The following is a 14,312-nucleotide window of genomic DNA, read 5'->3' as shown; positions in this document are numbered from 1 at the left end:
TATAGTAATGAACAGGATGTCCATCACCATCAAAATGCCTAACATGCTTTTTGGATCTCGGCTCGGAAATAGATTGAGGAACACATGGTTCAATCATGAAGAGGGTTTGGAAGATAGAAGGACTTTCTTCCTTTTCCTTGCCAAATTTGATGGAAACAGTTCCATCTTTTTTTCTTACGAACTTTGAGTCTGTAGACTGGAAAGGTTTGTTATGCTGATGTAACTTTTCGTAGTTGGTAATCCAGGTCTCTGGAAGAAGCTTGGCCAACGTATCCTTTGGGATTTGTCTGGGAACATGGATACAGGATGCCTGGTCATTTTGCATGGAAATGAACAAGGCATCTTCATTACCATTGTTGAAGTTGAGGTCAAGTGCATGGTTTTGTACTCGATAAACCATCTGGTAATGTAGTGTTGCCGCTACGGAGTCAGCAGTTTGAGGGGCTCCAGTAAGTTGAACTTGGACTTTCATAAAAGAAAGTAACTGGGGATCCGAAAGAGCGATGTTGAAGTTGGGATATAGAGTGACAAAGACTGTTCCTGCATTCAAAGTAGTTTGAACAGTACCAATGCAAGCATGCTGGTATTGTAAAAACCTGGTGTCTAGCAATGCTACTCTTGCCACAACTGGCAAACCTTTTCGACCGTGGAAAGTCGAGCAAGACGAACACTCCATAATGGACATGAGTGTATCCCTGTTGAGCCCATTGTCTGGGAAATTCTGGAGGGATCTGGAGAGTAACAAAATATTCCTTTTCAGTAGCAGGAATAGGGTGCTGGTCGAATTTAGAGGATTGGACATACTCTTTTACTTGCTTTGGGGTTTGGTGAATAAGTTGGCGGATAGAGCGGATAGGTGAGAATGATGAGGTTGGTTTTGCGAAAGCAGAATAAGGGTTCATGAGGGGGAGTTGGGTTTCAGAAATCTTGGTTTCATCACTAAGAGAGACCTCATAAAGATAGTCTATCTTAGAAGCATTAGAGACACGAAACTCAGGAGGTGTTGAGGATGAAGACGAAGGTACAAGGGACACTGGTGCTTCAAGGATTTCTGGTTCAATAGACATGATTAGAAGAGATCTTCTCAGCTCTGGATTCACCTATCAAGCGCATGGAATGGATAATATTAAAAACGAAACCATGGCTCTGAATCAAGCTGAGAATAAACGCCTCAAAAGAGTTGTTGAAAAAGCTCAAGAGGAGAATAAACGTTTGCGCCGAATGGTGTCCCGAGTGTATATTGATCAAGCCAGATGAAATGCTTGAATCAATCTTGCTATTTTCATTTTTAGATTAATGGTTAGGGAGTTTGAGTCATTTACTTTCCTAGTTCACTTGTTTAGGACATTTCAAGTTTCTATTTCGATAGGTCTGTCAAAAGCTCCATTGATGAATAAAAGTTCTAGAATATTGCCATGGATCAGCGTATTTCCATATAAGAATGCTTATTTTTGTTCATTTCTTATGTTAGGTGATAACGGATCCTCCACGTTCGCCCATCATTACACAATCGAGAGCAAAAATGGCCGACCAAACCGAAATGCGAGATCGTATGTCTGTCGTGGAAGACCAACTCAAACAATTGCTCACCTCTATGCAACTTATGACAACCCAAATGCAATCTCTCCAAGTGAATCAGACCCTTGCACCCGCTCTCCCAGAGATTGTAGTCCCAAAGTAGACAAACAAGATTCAAGTTGAGGATGACGACATGCCTAAACTGGAGGATGACCCACTGTTTGTCACTACCGAAAAGGTTAAGCTTGACAATGTCCCTAAGGCGGAACAAGATGAACGCTTCACCAAACTTAAAGAAAAACTGAAACAATTGCAAGAGTTGCGGAGTTCACTTCCATTTGACTTGTTAGTTTACGAGAAAGTCAAGATGCCAAAAAAGTTTAAGATGCCAGAGTTCGAGAAATACGATGGTACTTCCTGCCCAAAGGCTCATTTGTAGATGTACCACGTACGCATGGCCCAGTATGTCAAGAACGAGCCTCTCATGATCCAATCATTTCATGCAAGTTTGACTGGGCCCGCTCTTAATTGGTATGTGATGAATAATGTGAACCTCCTCGACACCTAGAACGAAGTGGCCGACGCATTCCTCAAACAGTACAAGTTCAACATGGACATCGCACCTTCTCGAGAAGACCTGGAGCAGATGGAAAAGAAAAGGAGCGAATCATTTAAGGAATATGCTGTGAGATGGAGAAACCTGGCGGCTCAAATTACTCCTGAGCCTACCAACAAGGAGCTGATGAAATTGTTCATGAAAACTCTCCCGTTCGAGTTTCGTAATAGAATGGCCAGTACATACGTCAAAAGCTTCAATCAGCTTATTCCTGTAGGAGAACAAATTGAGATGGGGATAAGGGAAGGATGGTTCACCGAGCCATCTAGTAAAAGATTCACTGCCAAGAAGGAGAAGGAAACGGTTATGGATGTGAATGTGGCTTACAGCCAAGAAAATGTCAAACGTGCCCCGGCCATCCAAATGAATCCGAGACAACCACAAACCGCTGGCCGTCAATCATTTGCCCAAGCGAATAATAGAAGGCAATTCACTCCTCTCCCTGGGTCTCCATCCCAAGTGCTGACAATCCTCCGAAAGAAAGGTTTGCTTACTAATGAATCAAAGCGTCCCAACCGCGAAAACCTTCGTGATTACGACCCAACAAAGAAGTGTGACTATCATAACGGTGAGTTGGGACATTCAACTGATGAATGTTTCACCCTCAAGCACTGAATCTAGAGCCTCTTGGACACGAAAGTCTTTTCATTTCAAACTGCTCAGCCAAATGGCCAGAAAAATCCGCTACCAGAGCATGAGGGTACAGTGAATGCTATCCTAGAACCTAAAGTCAGTCAAGTTAAGAACTCAAAGGTGCATGTGGCAGATGCCTACAATGGACTGGTGAGGGCTGGATATTATCCAGATCAAGAAGATGTCCCCCTATCACTGATGAAGGAAAGAATTGCCAAAATGGTGGATGACGGCATCATCGTGTATGCTGACCATAACTGCGTAGTTTCCACTATTTCCCACATCATCATTGATTGGGAGGAGGAGCAGGCTGCTCTCGATGATGGTGAGGAAGAAGTAGATCCGTCACTCGCAGATATGCCCTCGCTAGAAGATGCAACTGATGAGGAGATTGTGATTGAGATACCTCAGCCATATGAATATGTCAATAATAAAGCGGTGCCTTGGTCTTATGACCTAGATGTTGACCTCGTTACAAGGTCTGGTCGAACTTATGCTCAAAATAATGCTCAACCTGCAAAGCCCGTCACTGACGAAGAGGCTAAGGAATTTCTAGCTGTGATTAAAGCAAGTGAGTATAATATTGTCGATCAATTGCGAAAGATGCCTGCCTAGATCTCTTTGCTCGAGCTCATCCAAACCTCCTCTGTGCATCAAAAGTTGCTGATGAAGGTTCTAAGCGAAATTCGTGTACCCGAAACAGTTGAAGCAGATAAGCTGGAGGATTTTGTGGGATCAGTCCTTCTTAAAGACATGATTGCTTTTTCTGATGAAGAATTTCCTCTTGAGGGTAGGGGGCATAATAAAGCACTCTACATATCGGTCAAGGACAAGGTTTCTCATGTGTCCCGAGTGCTCATTGATAATGGGTCTGCCCTAAACATATGTCCATTGGCCACTCTTCACCGCCTCAAGGTAGACCCGTCAAGATACATGCTTTGCGAAGACTTACGTGAGAGCTTTTGATGGAACGAAAAAGGAGGTGATCGGGAAATCCATCTTGACGTGCAAATAGGGCCGGTCGTCTTCAACATTCCTTTCCAAGTCTTTGGATATCCCTACCGCGTTCAATTTTCTGCTAGGTCATCCCTGGATACATACTGCTGGTCCAGTCCCTTCAAGTCTACATCAAGCTGTAAAATTTGTGATCGAAAGGAAGCTGGTCACTGTGTATGGTGAAGAAGACCACCGGATTTATCACGAGACGGCTATCCCCTATGTAGAGCCGGATTCTGAGTTCGAATCAAGTTACCACTCATTTGAGTTAGTGTCTACCATACATGCTTCTCGAGGTTCATCGCCGCCCACTCCTGAGGTTTCAGATGCTACCCTCATGGTAGGAAGAGAAATGGTTTTGTCCCTAGCAATGGGCTTGGAAGAAATGGTCAAGGTATTCGAAACCCCATTGAAGCCCCTCAGAGGTCCCGATCTGCTGGGTTAGGGTACCATGGAAGAGGTGGAGGAAGTTCCGGAAGACAAAGATAGGGAGGGCATAATTCGCCACCTGAGCAAGGGCGTGGGAGGCAAAATTTACCACCTCCAAACATTCATGAGACGTTCCCTGGTCCTCCAATTATGATGCAACATGAAGCTGAAGTGATGGATACTCTCGGACAGCCAAGTGGGAAGTTCGACTATATGGTGAAGTATTCGGCTCCTCCCAGCTTTTACTTTGATGCCCGCAATATAGTTTCAAGTGGATGGGATGACATGAATGATCCGACGCCTTCAAAGACGGAAAACTCTAACGACACCCTGGAAGGAATTTCAAGTTTGTTCGATGACCTCTCCATTGGAGCCATTGATGGAGAACCTCTGGAAGAAACGGGCCCTCGCCCACAAGAGTAACCCATTTATCACTTTTGCACATTCCCCTGCGTGGGAATTTTTATTGCTTTCTAGGAATTGTTTTCGATTTCTTCTTTTTCACTTTCTTCTTAGGACTTGAATTGCATTTTCCATTCAATAAATTGTAATTGATTGATGAATTTCAATGAAATTACAAGTTTTATTTTGAGGGCATGATGAGGTACACCAAACCAGCCGGTGATGATATCCGGCCGATAAAACAAAATCAAAATCCAAGGAGAACTCGAGGCCTAGGCTTCATCATGCTTTTCTCATGCCGAAATCTTTCGAAAAATGCTTTTGCAAAAAGTTTCAAAATTTTTTTCAAAAAATAAAATAAAATATGATTAACCATGTTGTCTTTTTGATCCTTCTATTTCATGTTTCAGGGTCAATCATATAACATGCCAAGGTGTGGAAATGGTCCAATCCAATGCAACAAGTGATGATAATGATGATCCTGAAGATTCAATCAAGATGCAGCAAAGCTGGGAACAACATGAAAAAGCCAAGACTCTCACATCAGAGCAGACCGTCACTATTAATTTAAGTGACACTGAAGAAGCCAAGGAGGTGAAAGTAGGGGCGAATCTCCCCAAAGACGAGGTTAAGCGCCTAATTCGATTCTTTGAAGGAATATAAGGACATCTTCGCATGGACCTATGCCGACATGCCTGGGTTAGACTCGTCAATCATGGAGCATTGTTTGCCTACTAACCCGGATGTGCCTCCTAAGAAGCAAAGGCTGCGAAGAACTAAGCCTGAGCTCTCAAAGAAGATAGAAGAAGAAGTGATGAAGCTTTTAAAAGTCGGATTTATTGAAGTCTCACAATACCCTGAATGGGTAGCAAACATCGTGCCGGTGATGAAGAAGGATGGTTGAGTTCGAGTTTGTGTCGATTATCGGGATTTGAACAAGGCTAGCCCAAAAGATGACTTCCCGCTACCTCACATAGATGTCCTTGTTGATAGTACCGCCGGATTTGAACTATTCTCATTTATGGATGGTTTTTCTCGTACAATCGGATAAGGATGAAAGAGGTAGACAAGGAGAAAACTGCATTTATCACCCCATGAGGGACCTTTCATTACAAGGTTATGCCATTCGGGCTCAAGAACGCAGGGGCAACTTACTAGCGAGCCATGGTAGCATTATTCCACGATATGATGCATCAAGAGATCGAGATCTATGTTGATGATATGATCGGAAAGACTTGACCTGGGAAAAGCCACATTGAAACCTTGAAAAAGTTGTTCGATCGACTCCGTGAGTTCAAGCTTCGTTTAAACCCCACTAAGTGCGTGTTTGGAGCAACGTCTGGTAAATTACTTGGATTCATTGTGAACAGTAAAGGGATTGAGATCGACCCGGCTAAAGCTAAAGCCATATGTGAGCTGCAACCTCCATCAACGGTGAAAGAAGTCCGAAGTCTTTTGGGCAGATTGAATTACATCGCTCGATTTATTTCTCAACTTTCTGAAACTGCCAAGCCATTCTTCAAGCTCTTGAAAAAGAATGCACGAGTCAACCGGGATGATGAATGTCGAGAAGCGTTCGACAAGTTGAAACAGTACTTGATGAATCCACCAGTTCTTGTCCCACCATCGCCAGGGCATCTTTTGATTCTCTACCTCACCATTCATAGTGAGTCTTTGGGTGCGATGTTGGCACAGGAAAGTCCCATCGACAAAAAAGAACGAGCCATTTATTACCTGAGTAAAAAATTTACCATGTCAGAGCTGAAATATTATGATGTGGAACAGACTTGTGCTGCACTAGTATGGGTGTTGCATAGATTGAGACGGTACACACTGCATTACCAGACATTCCTTGTAACTGAGAACGATCCTATCAAGTACCTACTTGATCGGCCAGCTTTGGTGGGTAGGTTGGCTAAATGGCAAATTTTGATATCAGAATTTGATGTGCAATATATGCCACAGAAGTCGGTTAAGGGTTGAGTGATCCCCGATTTATTGGCTGAGAATCCAGAAGCCTCAAATAATGATGATCGTTCCCTAGATGACCGTATCTTGACTGTAAATGAAGACTCATGGACAATGTTCTTTGATGGAGCTGTGAACTTATCTGGTTCTGGCACTTGGGCAGTTTTGATATCCCCAGACATACAGCATCATCCAGTAGCTGCGAAATTGATATTCCCATGCACTAACAATATAGCTGAGTATGAAGCTTGCATCCTTAGGCTTCAAGCTGCAATCGAGATGGGTGTAGCCAAATTAAAAGTGTTCGGGGATTCTACGTTAATCATACTGCAAACCGTAAGTGAATGGAAGACTAAGGATGCTAAATTGCTCCCATATCACAAGTACCTAGAAGATTTGATCAATGAATTCGATGAAGTTTCATTTGAATACTTACCGAGGTCTCACAATCAATTTACAGATGTACTCGCAACTTTATCATCCATGTTGCAAGTCACTGATGGGTCAGAAGTCGAGCCTTTGAGGATAGAGGTTTTGCTAAGGCCAGCTTATTGTATGGTAGTGACTGAAGAATCTGACGAAAAACCATGGTATTACGATATCATGAACTACATCCAAAAACAAGGATTCCCGAGAAAAGTACTCCGGCTGATAGGAAGTACATTATGAAGATGGCCTCAAAGTTCTTCGTCAGTGGTGAGAATTTGTACAAGAGATCCTATGATTCAATCTTGTTGCGGTGTGTGGATGCAAATTTGAAGCCCTTTGAAATCATGCAAGAAGTTCACGAAGGAGTGTGTGGCCCTCATATGAATGGGCACATGTTGGCTAAAAAGATCATGAGATTAGGTTATTATTGGCTCACGCTAGAAGGTGACTGTATTCAGTATGTTCGAAGTTGTCATCGTTGCCAGGTTCATGGTGACAAAATAAATGTTCCTCCAACAGAGCTGCACCAATTTTCTGAGCCATGGCCCTTCTCAATGTGGGGCATTGATGTGATCGGCCCGATAAATCCTAAGGCTTCCAATGGATATCGTTTCATTTTGGTGGCGATAGATTATTTTTCCAAATGGATTGAAGCTATGTCATTTGCAAGTGTCACTGCTCGCAATGTTGCGAAGTTCATCAAACGTGACATAATTGCTCGCTATGGTGTCCCTAAAACGATTATCACTGACAACGAGACAAATTTGAACAACAAGCTCATTGATGAGTTGTTCAGCGAGCTCAAGATCAAGCATCTGAATTCATCCCCTTATCGCCCTCAAATGAATGGGGCTGTTGAAGCGGCCAATAATAATATTAAGAAGATCTTGGCTAAGACAGCCGAGAATTATCGAGACTGGCATGACAGACTACCCTTCGCACTGATGGCATATCGGACATCGATTCGTACTTCTACCGGGGCAACTCCTTTTGCTCTGGTATACGGCATGGAGCGGTTTTTGCTGTGGAAGTGGAGATTCCTTCCACAGTATTATCCCAAGTGGAGTTATCGAGGCGAATGGTCGCAACAAAGACTTGAACAGTTAAACTTGATCGATGAGAAAAGACTGAAGGCTCTCTGCCATGGCCAAGCATATCAACAGAGAGTAGCTAGATCTTTCAACCGAAAGGTGCGGCCGAGACGTTTCGAGGTAAATGACCTTGTTCTAAGGAAGCTGTTGCCAATTTTTCCAGATCCTGGAAGGAAGTTTGCTCCAAACTACAATGGCCCATATGTGGTAAAGAAGGTACTTCATGGCGGTGCTTTGATCTTGGCAGAAATGGATGGTCGTGTGTTTTCCACTCTAGTTAATTCAGATGCTGTCAAGAAATATTACCCATGATAGAATTTGCCATGTCATGTGTTGAATTGCAAACATTTTATGATGAATAAATTGCCTTAGTGAATTGAATTGTTCAAATTTGTCGCAAATATTGCATTTTTCTTCCTTGATGAATTGTGTGAGATAGATTGAATGTGTCAAATGGGATACTTTGCAATGATGAAAGGCAAACCCTCCTCCATACACTAACCCCCAGTGAGTTGTGTGAAAAATTCAATGCCCATGAGGAAAAGGATGATCTCGCAAAGGGTACGTCAACCAAGGTGATGAGAGGCGGTTTCTTCTACTATCCGAAACACTCCAGGTATATCCATTGTTCAGCCCTTTGAGCCCACACACATGGAGAGCTTTTCAAATTATCCCTGTCAAGAGTCGTCCCATATTAGGACAAGATTTGAAATGAATGATAGGAATTTTTTATTCACACTTGCATCAATCTTCGAGTATTGCTTTTACAGTGTGACTTGTACGATAATTTAAAGTGTCTTAGGACGACGAAGAGCAGTTCTTTCTCTATCATATACACTTTATCCATTGCATAACCCCATTGAGCCTATGAATTCATTTCACATTAAACCCAGTTGGTGATCATCCCCCACATTGGGGCAAGGCAAGAAAGATCAAACCACTCAAGAAGCATGATTTACAATGCTGATAAAAATGAAGATTTTGTCAAAAAAAAGAGTGCAAAAAAATGGGGCATGAAAAAGCAGTGTGCCTGATAAAAGCAAGGCCAATGCCCAAAGAAAAAAAATCAAACAATTGATGAAGTGAGTCGTATCTCCAACAAGGTGGTACTCAATAAAAAAATGTTGAGATGTTGCAATAAGTGGAGTTGTGATGTGAATAAAATCTTCGACGATGGGGAGGAAAATTATTGGAAATGTCAAGATGATCACCAACTTTGACCCCATAAACACTTTTTGAGCCAAATGATCCTTTCATTTCTCAACCTATGAACCCAACCTACGTTACGTCCCTTACAGAGTCTCTTCAGATTAGGGCGCTTGAATTAACATAAAAGTTCATATGTTTGGAAGCATCGCTTGAAGAAGTGCGAGTAAGATAATTTCTGCTTCATTTCTCATGTTTCTTGGCTTGTAAACCCCAGGATGATGGTGAAATATCATTCATTTTTTTAATAACCTTGACTCAAAGAGTCTCCTTAATGAGGATGAGTGAAAAGTCCTTTCAGACCAAGAGGTCCCCCATTTGGCACATCCATGATACTCATGTGTTCAGATTGGAACACTCTTTGTGAAATCTTTCCCAATGGAAATTAGGTGATGCAGGCTTGATATAAATCATAGTACATGAACCTCCCTTAAATTAATGCATGTTTGTGATCACAAATGCATATTGCTTCTCCTATAACCATGTTTTGCGGAAGACATTTCCCTAGGAATAGAGATGATACCGGGTAAGTGTATCTCTATCCATACCTTAAATACTTGTCATTGTGCAGGTATTCCCTTTTGAAAACATCGACACTCGATCGAGCTATCCCAAAAATTTTTTCTCCAGATTCAGTCTGATTAAGGCGACCAAAGAAAGGTTCGGGTCCTGGTCAGATAATCTATGCTGCAACGTTAGGCGACCGAAGAAAGGTTTGGGTCCTAGCCAAGCAAAACATCAGTTTAGGCGACCGTAGAAAGGTACGGGTCCTAGACAACCTTATTGCTCTAACAGGCGACCGTAGAAAGGTACGGGTCCTGGAAAAGCAATTACCTCAATTCAGGCGACCGTAGAAAGGTACGGGTCCTGGAAAATGATTCCTTATTCAGGCGACCGTAGATAGGTACGGGTCTTGGAAAGTGAATCCCCATTTAGGCGACCGTAGAAAGGTACGGGTCCTAGGAAAGTAGTCTTCTTACAAAACCTTGCTACCCTACTAGGCGACCGTAGAAAGGTACGGGTCCTGAACATGTAACACCAATTATCTTGAATCACTCTACCATCCTTAAAGGTAAGTCATTCCAGGTAAGTTCCTTTATCATCTGCATTAGCATTTCCATGCGTCAGAAAAATGAGATTCATTTTCTCAAAAAAAAAAAAAAATCATTCAGTGCATGTGCATAGTCAAAATTTAGGTCTCAATTTGTCTTTGAAGGTAACCTCTGCGAGCTCACCTTCAAAGAGGGGCAAAAGTGTTGACACCTAAATTTTAATTATTTTTATTTTTTATTTGTTTACAATAATATTTAACTTATCTTTTAAAAGTCGTTAAAAATATTTTGTTGAGGAAGGAGATTTTGAAAGATTTCGGATAATGAAGCCATATCAAAAGTTGAGTAAATTATCTTAAAAAATCTTCATAAAGAATTTGGGGGCTATTTTCTTGTTGAGCACATCTCTCCATTTCGAAGGGTGATCCTTAGCGATTAGGTCAATATATGCAAATCTTCGTAGGTAGAACAAATTAGGTTTTCACTCTAAAAATAGGGGGGGCTTCTTTTCGTAAAAAAAGATTGAAAAGTGAAAAGAGAAAACAGAGAAGAGGGTTTCGGTTTGTGGGAGAGGAAAAGAGGAAAAAATCAGCAAAAAGTACAGAGGAAAGCTGCAACAAGTGACGTGAGAAGATGGGAGAAGAGGGAAAAAGAAAAAAAAAGCAATTGACAAGACCCCTACTGTTCATCTTCTCCAAGGGGTTCTTTTGCTGCGTATCCGCACTGCCAGTCCCCTGCATCGCCAGTCTCCAGGCTGCGCCGCTGGCCTCCGAGCAGTAACGCCGCCCCCCGCTTTCGCCGATGATCTGCCTCAGCCAGCCCAGCGCCTGATTCCCCTGCTGCCGAGCCATCGCTATGCCGGCGCCGCATCTCCAATGATGACCTGACGCCGAGCCGCTCCCTGCGGTCGCAACCAGTCCCGACGCCGAAGCCGGTCGCCGATCCGTCGCGCGCCTCCGCCTCGATTAGCGCCCCTGCCCCGACGACCCGAAGCCTCGACGCTCCACCCTCCGTGAGCAAGCCCGAGCCGTGCTACAGCTGAGCCGCCTTCCCCGCGCCGACGTAGCCGCTGATCTCCGTCCACGAGCCCCGACGCTCGCGCCTCCGCCTCGCCTGGGACTTGCAGCTCGGCCCGTTGGCCTCCGCCAGAGCTAGACCTGAGCCGGATCGCAGTCCTTTCCGCCCCGGCGTTGCTGTTCAGCCCTCCTCCTGCGACGCTTCAGCTAACCCAGCGCCTCTGCTCCGCCTGACGAAGCCACCGCTGTGCCGATCCGAGTCTCCCCCCGAGTGACTCCCCTGTTCTGCTGCCTGTGTGTCCACTTCGCCGGTGATCCGCCTCAACCCGAGCCTGCACCTCCGCCCCAGCGTCTCCTGCGGCCCGCACCACCTCGCCGGCGATCCCCCTGCTAGGACCTCTAACCAGCTGCCTTTCGGTGACCCACCACCAGCCACGTGTAACAAAAAAAAAAAAAAAAAAAAATCATTAGGTAATTCTTTTCTTTTTTTATTTACTTTATTTTTATGTTATTCTCACTTATTTACTTTTTTTCTTTAGTAGGATTATTCCTAAATATATGATTGATGTTCCAACGTGGAAGTGCCCTCAAGCTAGAGATTGACAGTCGATTTTCGCGCCCGAAATCCGACTCGCAATCACTTCAAAAATCGACAATCCAATCTCAAGCCCGAGATTTGATTCGCGATTTAATTTAAAATTGGCAACCCGATCTCATGCGCGATATATGGTTCGTCGATTTTTAGATATCAATCTTATCTTGTTTGATTTCCTATCGTTAAGTTGGTTGAGTCAATCTTATTTTTGTAAAAAAAAATCCAAAAATATTTGAGTTAGGATTAGATTGGCTTTAGAATATTTCCAGTGTTAGGATTAAAATTGCAATCTTATTTGAAATATAAAATCCAAAAATCTTGAATTAGGAGTAGGTTTTTTTAATATTTAGAATAATAATTTTATTTCGAATCATGGAAAAGAAAACCAAAAAAAAGAAAGCACATTCATTTAGAATGTTAATTTTATCATTATTTAATCATGTGAAAATTTTAATTTCGGAATTAATAAAAAAACACAAAAAAATCATCATGCATATATCATGTTGAATTAGGGCATTCTTTGCACGTCATTGCATGTTAGGATTGCATGTTTATCAATTATAGGTAAATAATCTCTACTAGATAAATTGCATGTTTTTGTTAGGAAAATAAAAATGCCCATATCATATAGAATTAAATTCATGAAATGCATGTCATTTAGTGATTATTGTTAAGTTCATTTAATTAGAAATTGCCTGTCATTAGATTAGGTCATTTAATAAATGCCGCGTGATATATAGCTCGCATATTAAATTGCATGTTGCATGTCATTTTAGTTAAAATAATTTTGTGCGTCATTGCATTGCATCACATGTCATTAGAATTAAGTCATTATGGTTAATTTAAATTGCATATTTAATTCATGTTCATTAAGAAATCATTAGTTTTTTTTTACTCATTCATATAGTTTAGGACATATCATCATGCCATATCATTTCATATTAGATTAGAAGCATTACATTGCATATGGACTATACTTTCATTGAAAAAGAGAAAACAAAAATTGAGAAATTGCTTGTTAATTGGAAACCATATCTAGAGTTGTTGATGTGGATTTTAATTTAACACTGCAGATGTTTTCGTTGCTTTGAGGTAAGTTCTGCATCTTTTAATTGTTTTCTTGGGTGTTAAATTGGTGGTTTGCGCATTTGCATGAACACCTCACATGTTAGGGAAATAGATTTAAAATCAATCCAAATTGCTTGCCAATTTTTTTTTTAAATAAAAAGAAAGGTACCGAAAGGGTGTTAAAGAAATCTAACGTAACCAAGTCCCCGTACCCTTAGTTTCTGGTTCGTGGGAGTAAAGTAAATCTCCCGTTACCTTACTAGGGTTTCTAATCGACCCACCAAAAATAGATTAGTGGCGACTCCTAATTTAAAATCAATTGCATGTCAAGAATTCAAACCTAAGTCGCGAATTGGTACGGGATTGGGAGAGCCCGAGTTAAGTCTAGGCTTAGCAATCCATTAGCCAAACCCTAGGTGGTTCACCCCCGAAAATTTGGTCGCGACAATGATTAGTACTAATCATTATTTATTTATACAAATGATGTCATGGGTTATTCGGTTATGATAATCATCTTTACTTCGGGTAAAATGTATAGAGGTTTACTCATATGCATGTGTCATGGGCCGATCGATTGGGATTGTGACTGCGTGGTGACTCATGCTCTTTTGGATCACCTAAGCCAAGCTTTGCTCGATTGATCGCACACTCGCTTGCTTTACCTGGATCATAGAGAGAGGAAGTCTTTAGAGAGAGGAGTTCTGGAAAGAAATGAGTTTTGTATTGCTGAAATAGTTGGATGGTTACAAATGAGGGGGAGGACACCCCTTCTTATACTAGAGGCCCTCTGATTACATCTGTTGATCTAGAATTCATTCAGCGGACGAGATCACACCGCCTCATCTACCGACACTAATGACAGCTACCAACTACCGACATAAATAGCTGGAGACTTCTAGAATTTGTCGTAATGATGGTATCGCCTGCCCTTGGAAAGTTCTGGAAGAAGTCTCGTTGGGAATCCAAGCGAGTGTAGGAGGTCCTCCGCAATAAGGCATGGCCCTTTAGCACTGAAAACCTCTTGGTTGTGACATTCTCCCCCGCTCACTTGAGCGACGCCCTCGTCACTCACAGCTCGACGGGCGGCCTTTCTGGCATGAGCACCGGGCTCTCTTCTTTTGGTTTTGCTTTGCTCGGACGCTCACGAACGATGGACACACCTTCCATCTTTGGCTTGGGCATGGCACGCGGTGAGTACTCGACCTCGGGAAAGAGCACTTGGATCGGCATGGCGTGAGTTGGAGTAGAATCCAACTCTACCTTCGGCTTTTCCATGGGTGGCGGGTTGTGCAT

The 14,312-nt window shown here is 42.5% G+C and overlaps 1 pseudogene; it reads right to left on the bottom strand.

Moving 5' to 3' along the window:
• LOC120289963 overlaps nucleotides 1-14,312 on the bottom strand; it is a 37,748-nt pseudogene that overhangs the window by 7,417 nt on the left and 16,019 nt on the right.

This window comes from Eucalyptus grandis, chromosome 11 (genome assembly GCF_016545825.1).
Source record: "Eucalyptus grandis isolate ANBG69807.140 chromosome 11, ASM1654582v1, whole genome shotgun sequence".
Taxonomy (NCBI): Eukaryota; Viridiplantae; Streptophyta; class Magnoliopsida; order Myrtales; family Myrtaceae; genus Eucalyptus; species Eucalyptus grandis.
This window is presented reverse-complemented; position numbering and strand designations above follow the sequence as displayed.